Here is a 15,559-nt window from a genome sequence, read left to right on the forward strand (position 1 = left end):
AAAATAATTTTTCATGAAAATTACACATTCCATCAACTTGATACTGACATAAATGTTAAGGGCAGTATAACACGTTACCCCTGCTTTCTGAAAGCAGTTAGTGAAGTTCTCTTTCATTACGCTAGAAAAGTGAAAGAATTGAATTTTCTGTATATTTTCTTTAAGTTGTTGCCCACACATGATGTCATAAACTCAAGTAGTCTCCTTATCCAGTGGTTCTAACACCAAAACATTTATAATTCATAACTTTTGCATCGATTGTCCGATTTTCCTCAAACTCTCACTGATTTGCTCTACTACTGTGCTACTTTCACTCAATCCACATTTTTCTTTGGGTTTTGGTTTCCTTTATACGTTATGTGAATTCATATTATTATACTGAAGCGTATAGTGGAACTAATCTGTTCCTGGATCTGCATGTTCTACGCTTTACGTAAGATCTACTCTTTTGTACTGTCAGTTATACTAAACTTGAATGTAACATTCAACGTGACTGGGGACATTCAAAACGTTGATAAACTTAAGAATAAATATGTATATTTTCCTCTTTCAGTAAAACGTAAATAATGCAACGAGAAGGGGGTGGGATTAAATACATATTACCCAAGCGATGAAGGTAAGTCGACATGACTGGCAGCCATTATTTGCATCCAGATTCCAGACAAAGAGCGACGATGTAGCAGTTTTCTACATAAGGGCAGACAAAATGAATGTTAAAATGATTCACACATCAACGCCAACGGGATAAGACAAAACAAAACACAGAGTCTGCATATACATTAGAACGCGCGCTATATTGATTTTAGCTTGCTCGTTATCACGACACGGGGAGGGGGGGGGGGGGAGCATGCATTAGGTACTACGATGAAAATCCCTACCCGAAAAAGAAAGAAAGAAAGAAAGAATGAATGAATGAAACAAACGAAACAACGGTATTAAGATTAACATGATAGTTTACCAAATGATGAACGTCAAGTACGCATACGGAAAAAAAAAATCTATGGAATTTTATGAAATTCAAAGTTGACCTGACACTCTCCGTAAGATTACGTCGTCGGACCTGTGACGCGCAGCGCAGACGACCTGTGTTCAAACGGGAAATTTTGACACGCGCGCACTGCAGCTCAACTCACACAACGGAGCGGACGACCAGGGTTCTGTGGCGCGAAGTCTCGCGTTCGTCGGAGGTTCAGACAAATTTTGATTGTCAGTGGTGAGGGGAGCTCTGGGCTGCATCGGCGGAGTTAGACGGCTGTGTCACCCGGTCCCCATGAGTCAATTTATCTCCAACTGACGATGTCGTACTCTTTCCTTGTTTGCATTCGTTAAGGCTCGGGCTTGATCTAAAACGGAATGCAGCGTTCATCGATTACCATTTCGAGGGTTTATTCGATTTTCACTGCGGGATGTTGAGAGACAGATCGCGAGAAAAGCAGCTGTGAGCTACCCGATCACGTCCAGTCAACTCTGCAGTTTGTGTTTGTTTTGTTGGATTGGAATACCTCGGTGAGCTATTTTGATTTTTTTTTTCTTGTCTCTCTTGTTCATACATATAGTCATTCTTTCGATTTTGTCAACAGATAGTCATATCTGGAATTCTTATTCAAGTAACGTGTCACAACATCATGTTAAGTGACAATGCCTTGGTTAAATTTCTAAGGGTCCAGTTTCGTAAAGAACTTTACAATTATTGCACTGTAGGACAAAGTCGCAATGTAAATCACAGTTAACAGCTTGAGTAATGACTATATTATTGACTTCAAGATAATGATGTGGTTGTGTGGTGGCTGCAGTTATTGTAACTCAGAATATCCGTTGTACAAGCATTTTTTAATACGATGGGCCTCATAGCACATCACGTTGGTTACAGTTTTTAATGATTCAGTATGAGGCTAAATACCTATACTTTTTATCATTGCGTATAAGGCGCCCTATGAGATCATTGACAACTACCATGTTATTCTATGAATAGTGCAAATGCTCCGTCCACATATGACATGCCTTTGATAGCGTGATTAAATTTTGATGACCACGACCCCATTAACTCTTATCCCTGTGACAATTTTTAAAGTAAAATTTTCAGTAAAACGATCCGCTTTTCGCAAGTCAATTACGTGTGGTATAGAGAACTCAGCATGACTCTGAGGCAGAGACGACATTGTCAAGAAAGGACTTGTCAAGGTATTTCTTCAAACACTTTGCTATTTTGTTAACCGTGTCATTCAACTCGCTATTATCATTTTGGTCGTTGAAGACCATAGTTTTGACCTTTTGCCGTCAACCCGTGTCCCATCCAGAAAAAATGCTAATACTCGCAGCTTCAAACTAAAATTGCTCCCTTTTTGTTTATCCCTTGATGACCATGGTTGCCTTGATTAGTTTACTGGTTCTATTGGACTAGATCTCAAAACAGTGAGCGATGATGCGGTTTATGATTAGTAACTGGTTAATCGTTGACCTTATATCAACACCGTAAAATCAGTGCTACTTCGGAAGTGACGACAGGCAGGGCCTGGTATTGATACGATTGCATAATAACCAGACAAACTTCGCGAATTCAGCGACTTGAGACACCCTGTCTGCAGAGGTGTTAGCTTAAAGTCACATCAATCTCAATAGTAGGCCTTACATATTGTCACGATCATTCCTTAAAGACTTATCACTGAATGGCGTGAACATCAGATGAACATCACTGGGCATGAATGTTGATAGTCATCAAACGCCAATCGTAAAATCACACCATTTCCATTCTCTGTTATTCAGGCACATGGGTAAACTCCAGATTGAAAACAAAGTTCAACTGGATCGAGGTCGAGCGAAATAAAGTGAATTGGAATTGAAATGCTGCTTCCCGTTGTAACTTGTTTGAAGAGCTGATGAGCAAGTGAATCGGAATAATCGTGAAGGGTAAACATGTTTGTTTTTTAGGTTATCAGTGCTGTCGACATGGTAACTTCCCATAAATCATGTAAAAAGATGTCGAGGAGATTCTCATCATTAAAGAACAACAAGAGCCTTGGTTTTTTAACGGCGGAGCAAGGAGAGCCTGCTCGTCCTACATGCGATATATGTAGTAACCACAACATCGGAGTGACTTTTAAAGATGGGACAAAGGAGGAGTATATCATGGATATACGTATCTTGCATGATAATTGCACAGACGGGACTATATTCGCTCTCTTCGTATTGCTCTCTTCTACTTTTCCTGCCTCTGCAAAACCTCCGAGGTGATCATCGCCATTATAAATATTGATTATGAATGTCGATGATAGCGATAATAAAATCGATGATAACTATTATAATGATAACACGATAATCATCATCATCATAATCACGATGTGGACTGAGAATTATCGTGATGCTGACAACGCTTACTATAATCATTACAACATCAATAGCATGGTCAGTCACTATGATAGAGGATGGACATTGATTTTCCAGGAGAGTTCGCAGGCATCTTGAAATAATGACGTGCAACGTTTCTTTTTTTTTTCCAGGACGCGAATAACACAAAGCTTGATTAAATCCACCTCGAAGACAGTTATAGTGCTGGACAAAATCTACCCTCAGAAAAATGAGGCCAACTGCAGAATCCCAAAAATCAAAGCAGTAAAGACTTGTTTTGGTCAGCACTTCAAGCAGAGAAAAGGGAAAGAGATTATCTAGGTATATAGATGTGATATCTACTGTATATATATAGGCCAAAGGCAGGCTTTGACTCTGTGCCTGAAGTATCTTTTGTTCAAACCTGTATACCGAACCTTCTCCATCCTCTGTACGAAGCTCTGCTCCTACTGCAGTCCGCGTTTGAAAATGATGATGTCATTGATAAGCAATGGTGATGCTATAATGGTGAAAATGGAAATGATTATAATGATGGTGTTATACCGTACAATAATCATGATAGATAAGTATAATGCTAATGGAACACATAGTCATTCTGCAGATCAGTGTTAATGATACGACCGATGACCATAATGAAACCTCACTCACGAGGCTGTTGATGAAAAGCTAAAGCAGAATTTCAGTTTCAGGTACAAATCGCGTTACTTTACAAGCTTGTCAGGGTGTGACGAGTGAAGTAATAAAAGTGAAGTATAAAGAGACACCGATCTCTTCCTAGAGTAATGAAGTCGTGAAATAGGGGTAACGTAGACCGTCTCCCCGGAATGCATGAATACTTTGCTTTTGTTATGAAATCTTCATCCTTCGAGTGAACATCATTTTGATCACTTTCTTACAGGTCGATATATTTAAGTGTGGTCTCTGTGGTGTGCTGTAACTCGCGTCTTGGCATAATGTTGATGTCCGGCGTTGGGTCTAGAGCACGCGCCTGATGTTATACATCTGACATGAGAAGGATGCTGAGAGGGGAAAAATAATAAAAGAGATATTGGTAGATGTATAAATAACGCACATTGCACTAATGTATAATCATTGATGGAAATTTTGATTGTACCAGAAGGAGACAGTAACAATAGATATTGTCAATGTCATTTGTTTGGAATTGTCTCTATAATCATTATACAGTTATAGTAAAAGTTATGTCCCTATAACATATCAACATAAAGTTCAACAAAAGATTTAAAGGAAATACAAACACACTGTCAAATTTACTCATTATCATTCACATTATAAAAAATAATGTGGGAGGATGTATTGCACTTAGTGGTCTAGATCATGGACTTTCAATCTTGAGGACCCTTTAGTCGAGGTCGTTGGAATTAGCAGCAACAGCAGTATATGCTCCATGCAGGCAAAACAAAACAATACAATACAAAACAAAAATAAAAACAAACAAACAAAAACACCAAAATTTGTTTATCTTCATCGTCTTTATGTCTTCTTCTGATGGATCATATTGATTAGGTAAACAAAAAAGTAGTTGCGTAATATTATCTATAAAAAGCACTAATCGCTTTCCTAGTGGTGTTCACGTAAAAACTAATCAAGAGTCAAACACAAACGCAGGCGTAGACAATAGGCATGAATCGTATTAGACAGAGAGACAGACACAGGGAGACAAATGAAAATACACACACACACGCTCACACACACACTCACAGTCACGCGCTCGCATTCCGAATGCCATTGCCCGTTCAATTTGTCGGCAATTAAATTGTTCAATTTAGCAATCTGCGCCGCAAAAATCCATTGCATCTTTCTCATTAGCAAATCAATAAGAACTTGTGTCAGCGGTAACCATCAAAAAGTGTCATAGTTCATTTATCATTGAATCATTTGCCGACCTGTAAGTTATACCAGCTGTCCTTCACAATCTATTAAAGCTACTGACGGCAAGTGTAAAGCTGCGGTACTATAAAAGCAATGAACCTGTTATTGACACGGAATTCGGCCTAAATGAATTCAGCCTGTGTAAATTCTTCCCTTTGTGACGGAAGACAAAACGCCACCATGGCTTTTGATATAGCTAATATTCTTCGAGACAATTAAATGCCTCTGGCTTTTAATGAATCTCGAGTTAAATTCTACCTTGTTCTCGGGTGTATAAATAGATAACAATTAAAAACAAACAATACACCAGTCATGACTCCAGTGCTTCACACAATTTTTTTTAGAATAAAAACAAACAAATTATTGAGCATTATTTTGCTGTTTGCTGTAGTGATATTGCCTCGAATTAATCTAGGTTGGCCAGTGATTTGACTCCCATCAAAGCGGTGCTGGTCAGACCCTTCTATCCAAGTTTTTTTTTTTTTTTTGGTGTTTTTTTTTTCCTGTGTATGGAGAAAGCATATTGGAGGGCACCCTTCTTGACAAGGCATCCATTCTATAAATGAATTTTAAAAAATCTTTCAATTATCACGTCACGGATTAGAATTGGATGTGTCAATTTGCAAACTAATTTAGAAGTGGGGAAAATACTGTCTTCATCAATTTCCTTTCATATTTGAAATAGGAAAGCTTTGGATGCAGCTACCCTGTTTTCATTTCCCTTCTCTCTTCCTCGCAGCTGCCACCGAAATGGAGTTGACAAGGATAGGACAACATCCATTATTCATGATAATCCATATTCTAGTTAAGCTTTCGTCGCATTAACCGTGATATGAGTATATATTGCCATGTTGGGTTACATGTTGCATATAGGGATGTCAGCGCGTTTATAATACCACAACCAGCTCATAATGTTCCGCATCGATCAATTAGTATTTTTTTTCTACAGCATGAGGTGTCCGTCACTTCAGGCTCCACGAGCTACCTCATAACAATTATGATGCAAAAGACATCCCTATAATCGAAAATGGGATGTTAGTCCCGTGTACTTACTTCACCGTAAGGGGAAAAAAATCTGTCGTTGTGAGGAGGAATACAATGTTCTCTGAATGTTTAGGTAATATAGCACTACAGTGTGACATGTCTATACTCAGAAATTCCGTCTACCGTACCTATAAAAGGAAACTCTTTGCTCGCGCACTTAAAGCGGAGTTATATCACAGTTCATCGTGTGCGCTGGGAAATAATATTCATAATATCGCTGTGCGTTTGTGGTTGTTTGTAATGCTTCTTTCAAACGCCACGGCTTCTAGCTATAAAGACCCCATCCCTCTCCATCAATTGTCCAACAGGTAACTGTTTGAATACAGCATAATCACGTCTTTGTTATTTGTTGTCTGGCTCTGGGGAGGGGGTGTACTATAGAAAAGTGAAGATGATAAGAAAGGCGAAGTAGGTATTGGAGATTTTAGTAATAGAACAGAAACATAATGATTCTCGTGATCGAAACGTTATTTTGAAAAGTTCATCGTCACTTCGATCTACGTCATTTCAGGTATAGAGAGAGAGAGAAAAAAATATCACAAGATGGCCTTTCAAACATGACCAATTTCAGCGACATTTGATATAGGCCCTACCTTATATCTTCACAACTATCCTCGTTCGTACCCTAAAGCTCTTGTCAGTGACGACTGAAATCAGAAGACTGTGGTGCCTCATTATTTTCTCTAAATGTACTGAAATGGGTACTTTCCCTTACGAGGACGTTTCAATTTGTGATAAGCAAAGATAAAGGCAACACTTTTGACCAGAAAGAAAAAAAAGTCTCAAAAAGGCTCACAGAGAGTATATTGTTTCGATGGAAAAAACAACATTTTTTTTTCCTTTTCACATGTACATTCTTCAAATGACAAATTTCTTGACGTATCTTTGGGATGAAGAAGGTTCAAGAAGGGTTTTATCATCGTGACATTGAATAAATCATATTTTAAACGCTGTAAAGTCCATAATGTCAATAAACAGAACAGGGATGCCATTTTACATATACCTCTATCTATGATGATTTTTTGGTCATTCTGGCCCTACTTTCTAATTCTTAAGTATTAAGTCCTCTCTCCTCTATTGCAATTCAATCGCAAAGGAAAACATCGAGACATAACAAAATGTTTCAAATCTTCGGTAAAATTAAGCCAAAGTCAATTTAGTCGAATTTGCTATTGGCAGCCTTTTTGTACAAACAAGATTAATGGAATTTTTTGACAGTTTACCTGAGAGGGATGGAAAACTTCTTCTATCCGTGAAAATTTCAAAAAGACCCAATCGTTCCTTGGTAACCTGATATGATTACCTGCCTTTTTAGCGATGATCATCGCGTCCAAAATGCTAGTGCCAACAGGTCAGAAAAAAGAGGGGTGTATAGTGTATCGCAACGAACCGGTTTAGCCTAATTATTGCATCCGGGCACGTTCGTGGCGATCTGTGCGACGGGCTTGAGACGGGGAACCCGATACCCAATTTGGAAAGATGTGACGCAGAGATTCAAACATTCAATAACACCACGTTGGTAAGGTATGTGCCCCTGCACAGTAAAGCTGTCAAGTTTATTGTCGTTTAGGGCACGTTCAGTAATTGTCCATGCAGTCTCTTCTGCTGGTGGTAAACCTTATATAACTATGTCAGAATATCTTCAGCTCTTGCATGAGAAAAATGATAATCAGTTTCCCAAAATCAGACATAAACGAGCCAGTGGAAAAGTAGTGCGTATATATTCAATAATGACGCATATTAATCTTAATTGTCCCATGTTGAACATTGTATATGAATGTTTTGTTTTGTTATCATGCTCCATAAAACTAAATACACTTGTATTCTCTTTGGTAACAATTTACTTGAAAGCTCTCATTCTCACACATTACGCCCACTGCAAACAAACTAACGAGTTCACGCCCATGTGGATATAGTCAGGTACAATAACACAGGTAAAATTCCACTCCATTTCATTTCATTTTCATTTCATTTCATTTATTTCATTTCCAACAACATTTTCATACACAAAATAACACAACATCAATGCAATGTAGTAACAAAGAAAAATACGTGAAGTTGACAATACTACGCATCACAAAAGCAAAGTAAACAATGAAAATTGAATTGAAACTAAAGTTGCAGGAAATGGAGGAGTCATGCTAAAAAGCTAAGCTTGTATTTTGCAGTCTCTTCGTGCACAAAAAGACTAAATAACATCAAAAAGCAATTAGCTAGACATAATATAAAAGGTGTACAACATATACAGACCTATACATATAAACAAATAAACAAACAGACGGACAAACAAACACAAGCAATCTCTCTTGTAAAGAGAAAGATAGAGAGAGAAAAACAAAATACAGTAAAGGAAAAAGAGGAAAAGAGGAAATTATTTTGAAAGAAGAAACAGAAAGAGACAATTGATTGTGGGTATTCGACAATTACCATGCGTCGAGATATTAAGTTAGACAGTGCATCTTATGATAGTCCTTTTTGTTTACCTTTATCATTTTAGGCCTTGCTATAGCGCCCCCAGACTCTCACGCCGAATGATAATCGCTCGTTCACTGCGATAATGAAGTCTAGATCACGGTGCCATCATCGAGATCGCTCAAGGCTGTCGTCAACGATGGCATTCACGCCGTCCTTTCCAAAGCAAACAGGTGCTCATATAAATCTTTCTTGATCGAATATCTCCACTACGGAGGTGCGATGGATCGCAAATTCATGTCTCGCTGAGGTAAAAGCGGCGATTCGGCACCGCCTTGCAGCTCCGTAAACGTTGACCGTTTGGTCGAGGGGATAATTGGCCTAGATTTAGGGTGGCCTGGTGCATTGTGATGAGTGTTTTTGTTGTATAATTGCCCCGGTGCCTCGCATCATCTGCGTGGAAAATAATATTGAGTGTCCTTTCTCAACTCTGTATATTCACATTGAAGTACTCAAGAGCCCTACTGTCCACTGAACGAGTTATGACAAGGTGTGGGACTATCGAATTATTCATTGTTATCATGAGATGTGGTTTCGCCAAAATGAATTTTCTTGCGTATAACGTATCGCCCAACAGCTTTAAACCAGGCCCTTCAATAAATCTCAGGCCAAGTTCTCAATCTCAACCTATTTTTCTTTTCTTTGCCTTTTTTTGACATTGAATCCACATAGTCTATTATTGGAAACTGAAGACTTTATCAACAACGTATAGTCGGCAAGTTCATTCTTTCCGCTAATTCCACACGACGCATTCTAATACTCCTCCTCTCTCTATATCAAACTGCAAATGATTAGTAATTTCTGAGATATCCAAGCCACTGATAGCTGTCATCATCTCATGAAGATTTTACCTCATCGATTTAAATAACACTCGTCTTTTCATGCTGAAACTTTTTTTTTTGGGGGGGGGGGAGATTACATTTCAGGCTTCTTGCGTCAATATGAGCAGAATGATTCGATTTTCTTCTGACTTGTACTGACGCTCCACATTCCTCCCAGCAATGTCTTCTTCTTTTCGACCGTGGAAGCAGCGCCCCGCGGTCGTCAGAAAACAGGTGGAGGTACTGGGGATGTGAAGTCATGCGCGTGGAAGGTTTGCTGGCATTTTCACCGGTGTGCGGGGCGTCGGATGGGGCACAATATTCAGGCAAGCCCTTGGAGATTCACCCTACATTGTCTCCCTGCTATAAAAGCATGAAGAAAGGCAAAGCAGATCGAAATAGCTAGAAACTTAATCGCCCTAAGAGAGTATGAGAAGAGACAATGAACAGAAGTAAATCGTGGAAATGTATGAAATTAGAAATGGGAGAAAGAAGAGAGTGCAGTAATGATAACGAGGTCCCCAAAAATGGAACGGAAGGAAAACAAAGGGAGAATATTCAGAGCAGCGAAGACGCTCGAAGTTTCAGAGAAAGAGAACAAAAGGGGAAGTGATCGGGAGGTAGGTCGGGATAATGCGGAGGACATTCTCAGAATCTGGTTCAACGCCTGGCATGGGGTGAGAAGAGAAAAGTGTGTCGAGGAAATAATAGAATACCAACTGCCTTCAAGGAAAGCCGTATATAGTTTCTTCTCTTGCAGGCCAGAAAAGCTGCCGAGCTTTACGATTAAACTAATTAGATATAATTCAATCAATCCGACCGCGCCACGTCTACACGTGTAGTTATAGGAGCATGAATGTACTTGGAGTACATCAAGAGCTTGGCTTAAAATTTTCATTGCAGGAATTAACCATTTGTGGAGCATGCATGTTATTTATAATAATCCCCCAGTTTGCCTGATCTATATAAACTTGAAACCCAAACTTCAAAGTATGACATAATGTCTGAAAGGAAAGAAACAAATAAAAGGTTTTTAGAAAAGATGCATCAAGCCAAAAGAGTGAAACAAGAAATAATAATAATAATAAATGTATGGAGATCTAACAACCTTGCCCTTCTTTCTTGTGCCTTCGAGATAAAATAATGTGATAGATTTTGCACCTGACATATTCGCACGAGGCTTTAGCTTAATTATTATTTTTTTCTCTGATGGCACTTTTTCGCCTTTTTTTTTAGCTCGATGTATTCTGGTGATTGTAATCTTATGAATAAGCCCCTCGAGGGTCTTTTATGGCGAGTTCCCATATCATGGCATCCTGATGTAAATTTTTTACTTACAGTTGAACTTGAGCATTATTTTGTAGTTCTCCGCAGTTGTAATTGAGCGAGAGCGCTAATTTGCACCGATTAATCCCGAGAAATGCACAAATGCGCGTATTAGGATGTTGTGATAATAATGCCATGCACTTAACGTACAGAAGGCAACGAGAAAAACACAAATAAAGTGCATAATAATATGGATGAGCAGTAAACTCATCTAAATTTGCTCATTCATTACGCACTTTTCCTGCAGAATTACAATGATTATGATTCATACAAGCCCTGCATTCTTTTTTCTCTTTGTATAAAAATGCCAGTCATGGCGTGTTCGAACAGACGATATTGATATCATACTAGTCATGTCTGTCGTTTAATAATCTAATATGATAATCGTACATTGTGGCTTAAAAGGACCGCTGAAGAGGCGCTAGATTTCATCACGTGTCGGGAACAGATCAAGCGATGCAGGAGGTCATTAAGACATGAAGGGCGGGTCATCTCAAAATGATGGATGATGATACCCACTATATCTTACCAGAGACATCGAGTATTCTGTATGTCATATTCAGTTCAATTCAATTCAATCTTTATTTCCGATTCAATATGATATAAAAATACATGTGAATATGAGCAAATTGTACAAAAAGTGTGGTTTAAAAACAATGGAAACATCGACAAAACAAGGTGAGATTATGAAAAAGACACAAAAAACATGGGGGAAACTGATGGCATTGGTACATAACGAAAAGAAACTCCTTATCATCGTGTGTGTGGTTGATCGGAAAATGGTATGCGCGTAGAAAGCCAGAATAGGCTTGTTATGTTGCACATACCCCGCGTTATAATCATTATATCATATACTTCGACAGTCAGCGTACATAGGAAATCGTACCAGTCTCGTAGAATGAACGTTGCACAAATCACAAGGTGTATGTACACGTATATATATACTGGTAGCAGTACTACTTTCAAGAGGCTGTATCCACTATATAGTTACGTAATGTTAGTTGAAAGGCGAAGAACAGGAGTATGTAGCACAGTAATAGTATTGTAGAGAGCTCTTATGTACTGGTGCCACATTTTCCAAGATTGAGTGCAGTCAGCAGAAAGATGTCTTCGTACTGAGTAAATAAAATTCTGAGTAGCGACATTAGAGGCAATCAAATGGGTGCAAATAAAGAAAGGAGATCAGATGAGGAAACCCGGAGTATTCATAGAGACGACCGGTCAATTATCTGACGATCCCCCTTTATTCTCCTTTGTGTTCATTTGGATGAATTGAGAATGAAACGATTGAACACATTGTGTGGAACTGTAAGGTGTCACAAACATTTTGGAGGGAAATAACATCTTTTCTTACGATTATAGATTTGTCATTCCTTAATGTGAAGACGGTATTAACTGGAGTTATAGAGATTGATATAAACAAAATACTGGTAAACCATATTTTACTTATAGGAAAAAGATGTATTTATGCAAGCAGAAGTAACAACACTATTCCCTGTTTGTCCTTTTTTAAGGCTATGTTATCAAAATCATATCGTGAGGAGTGTTACATTGCAAAGAGACAAGGAAAGATTAATGTGCATAACCGGAAATGGGAACCACTCAGCGGTGTAATTGAACTTTGGTTATTTTTTTTTTTTACTGAATGTTTTCGCCATGACATTTTCATGTTGTAGTTTCTCTCTCTCTCTCTCTCTCTCTCTCTCTCTCTCTCTGTCAATATGGCATAGATTTCAATAATTTTAGATTGCGTATATGTGCTTACCACTCTGTATGTCGTTGGCAACCTTCCGACCATGTCAGCTATTAACATTCCTTTCCATTATAAACCCACACAGACAACATACCTCGAGAGAAATATGTGCATGTATGATTAAGAAGCCGAACAAAATTTATTCTTTGTCATGTATCTCTCAGCTGTGATTACTTCAAGAATGTTATATGATGAGAACCAAATAAAACATCACTTGGATTAAAAAAAAAGAAAATTATCTGACGATCTAGATACACACCCATCACTTTCTGCTCAATTTAACATCTTATCGAGATAGCACAGTCCATGTCAGTGGGGAGAACATCATTCTGCTTTGACTGAAATCATGAAGGATTATGACAGATAGACTGTAGGTGGTGAGAATGTGTATAATGCTCATAATATCATCTTCTGCCTCTTGAATTCTCATGACGTGTGGGAGCAGTGAGATATACTGCTTGGAACTCTGTTCGAATCCTGTCCAGTATACCTGGAATTCATCCTTAAAATACAAGCAAGCAAGCGAGCAAGCAAGCAAGCAAGCAAGCAAACAAACAAACGTGTCTCACCAAAGTGAAAATACTCCTTATATCTCTTTGGATCCTATATAGTGTTAAAATGCTCGAGAACAGAAAGCATGGCCTGTCATTTATATACATTTCGCATGTCATAATGATTTGTGACAGAAAGATGATGCAAGAAGTGAAGGACTACTCGACAAGAAAAGTAAGCAAATTAACAATAAAAATGCATTTTTCTTAAAGGATGGTATTCATTTTACCAAGAGGTACATAATATCCAAAGAGACTTGGGACACGAGAGATTTGAAATATTCCTCCTATTTAAGTTTTCTTGGTCAAATAAATAGTGTTAAATAATAATACTTCTTCATAATATGTATCTGCACATGGCAGAGTGTTGAAACACTCGTCACTGAAACCACTTGATCCCACTCACAGAATAATTCATGTGCACGATCTCCATTTCAAGTGCTCTAAGAAAGTGCTACAGATCAGGACCCGATTGGAGATTACGACCGAAGAGTAAAGCCATGTGGACTTGATGTCGCCCAACCAAAGCAGACACGGCATATCCCGGCTCTGCTTCAAACTCCAAATTTAATCTGAAACAGCCAAGATACCAGCTTTTATTTTTCGTATGTACAGGACAAAATAGATTGGTAATGCTGTCCATGGTCATTAATAAAAATAAAGAGAAAAGACAACTAGATATGCGACTATTGTAATGAATGCTATCAATTTATTCCGTTTTCATTATATTATGTATGCAAATTAACCCAGTTTTCTTCCCTGCAAACATCATTAGCATTTTCGGGAAGTTAGCTTTCCTTCCGCCCCCTCCCCCTTGGGGCAGGGATAAAACAACAATATTAGTGCATGTTTCCTTGACATTTAACGTAAGATCGTGTGACATTCAAGTTCTTTTTTTCTTTTAAACTCGCGCCGGCACTCACGAAATCCCATTAGAGGCAATCTGCGAGACGGCACGGCCCGCGTCGACCTGTCCACCGCGAGTAGCGATTTAAGGGTTCCGAACGACACGACCACGTCCCTCAGAAGCCAACAATCTAATTTACTTTCGCTAAATCCTCGCTGAACGTGGTGAAAGAGCCTAATCCCGAATGGTGGATTATCTTACCTGATGTTCAGCACACTCAACATTGCCTGCAATCACAATCGAGGGAGATTCTTCAGCGCTTATAACTATACAGCAGGCATCGCTAACAATGCCGATACCAAACTCCGGAAATATCTTAAAGAAGTCTTATTCTTCTTATTTCGTGTGGATTTCTTTCCTTGAAGTTCAATTAAAGATGCCACAAGTGAGAGAGCTTCACCATCAGAAGGAAAAAAAATGACGTCAGATGGTGACCAATAATATTTGCAATTTGAGGAGCGCAGCCGCAGTTCTCGCTGGCATTGTGTTGGAAGCGCCAATGGAAATACGTGTGTAACTCAATAATGCATATTTCCCGCCTTATATTCCAGAGGGGATGTCTGTAGTTCCCCGCCACGTATTCACAAAGCACACTCTCCCATCCCCATGCGCAGTGCACCAATTTCCTCAAATAACTTTTATCCCCAACCACCTCCCCCCTCTCCCAAGCCACCGACTATAGCTGTTGCTATTCTCTCCACTTACTGCGTCCCCTGCTTCCTCTCCCCTGTGAGACGGCTTGTTCCTTCTCCTTCGCGAACCCACACCTTCCCCTCGACCTGTAAAATACCGCACAGGGATGACGGGAAATGGATAGTTGAAAGACTTCAACGTAAAACCCGTCTCAAGAGGAATTCAAAGAGAGGATATTAATGTGCGAAACCCTGGAAACATCGCAATATAGTTCAGTGTCCTTCGTGGAAGCTTGATTACATCTAACCTAGATGGAGGTATAGCTATACGCACAAGGATATGTCTCCCGTCTGAAGCACCAAGTTTAAGGTGGGCAATCACACCGTCGCAAGAAACAGCATGAGACAAGACGTGTAAATTATATTTTGCGAGAAAATAAGAGACAAAACATTTACAACGAAGAGACTGTAATGATGATTTCGCTTTTGCAGAAGGTGCCTTTCTCTGACTATTGTGAAAATGAATGTTAATGAAATACGAATTTTCTTCAATCATTATACGCACGATGTATTAGATTTCACGGTGAAAAAAAGTCAAACACTTTCGCAATATCTGTATGTGATTATTGCTCAGTTTTTCTTGAAATACCCTTTTAATTTGGTGTTGTGTATCGATAAGTTTTGGGGGCGTTACATGCATATGGCCTATTGCTAATATATAACCTTTTTTTTCGTCTTTGACACACCAGCAGATTTCCGACTCGACCTTTCTAGCCCAATTACATCTTTTCCCACATATCAGTATATGATTCACTCTA

At 38.9% G+C, this 15,559-nt stretch overlaps 1 protein-coding gene across 1 annotated transcript in view; it reads left to right on the forward strand.

The window, feature by feature from the left end:
• The first annotated feature begins 1,214 nt into the window (after positions 1–1,214).
• LOC139744445 (probable G-protein coupled receptor No18) overlaps positions 1,215–15,559 on the forward strand; it is a 46,538-nt gene continuing 32,193 nt past the window's right edge. The window contains exon 1 of the mRNA XM_071654882.1: positions 1,215–1,506. The gene's annotated coding sequence lies outside the window, so the exon portion shown is untranslated. The remainder of the gene's footprint in view (positions 1,507–15,559) is intronic.

Source organism: Diadema antillarum, unplaced genomic scaffold, assembly GCF_040938485.1.
Source record: "Diadema antillarum isolate AM-2024a unplaced genomic scaffold, OU_Dant_1.0 seq00001176_RagTag, whole genome shotgun sequence".
NCBI lineage: Eukaryota > Metazoa > Echinodermata > Echinoidea > Diadematoida > Diadematidae > Diadema > Diadema antillarum.